The following is an 830-nucleotide window of genomic DNA, read 5'->3' on the forward strand; positions in this document are numbered from 1 at the left end:
GTTCTACAAGCAAACAAGGCTTGAATGTTTATCTCTTGGATCCCTTGATCGGAATCTTCGTGGTATAAGCCAGAATTGATGGCGGCATTCAAGAGAATCCGGAAGGTCTAAACCTTGTCTGTGGTATTCTGAGTAGGATTCAATGATTGAATGACTGTGACGAGCTTCAAACTCCTGAAGGCTGGGCGTTAATGACAAACGCAAAAGAATCAATGGATTCTATTCCAACCTGATTGAGAACCGACAGATGATTAGCCGTGCCGTGACAGGGTGCATTGAACATTTTCACTGAGAGGACGAGATTGTAGCCACTGACAACGGTGATGCCCAACATACAGCTTGTCATGGAAAGGAGTAAGAAAGATTGGATGAAGACAGTAGGTAAGCAGAGAGACGGAAGGGACAAAGCATCTCCATTCGCTTATCTGAAGTTCTCACCAATGAATTACATAAGTATCTCTATCTTTACTTTATGCTTTATTCATATATCATCCATAACCATTTGAATCTGCCTGACTAAGATTTACAAGGTGACCATAGCTTGCTTCATACCAACAATCTCCGTGGGATCGACCCTTACTCGCGTAAGGTTTATTACTTGGACGACCCAGTGCACTTGCTGGTTAGTTGTGCGAAGTTGTGATAAAGAGTTGAGATTGTAATTGAGCATACCATGTTGATGGCGCTATTGATGATCACAATTTCATGCACCAAGTTTTTGGCGCCGTTGCCGGGGATTGTTGAGTTTGGACAACTGACGGTTCATCTTGTTGCTTAGATTAGGTATTTTTCTTCAGAGTTCTCAAGAATGAATTCTAGTGTTTCAAGGT

This window comes from Arachis duranensis, chromosome 10 (genome assembly GCF_000817695.3).
Source record: "Arachis duranensis cultivar V14167 chromosome 10, aradu.V14167.gnm2.J7QH, whole genome shotgun sequence".
Classification (NCBI taxonomy): Eukaryota; Viridiplantae; Streptophyta; class Magnoliopsida; order Fabales; family Fabaceae; genus Arachis; species Arachis duranensis.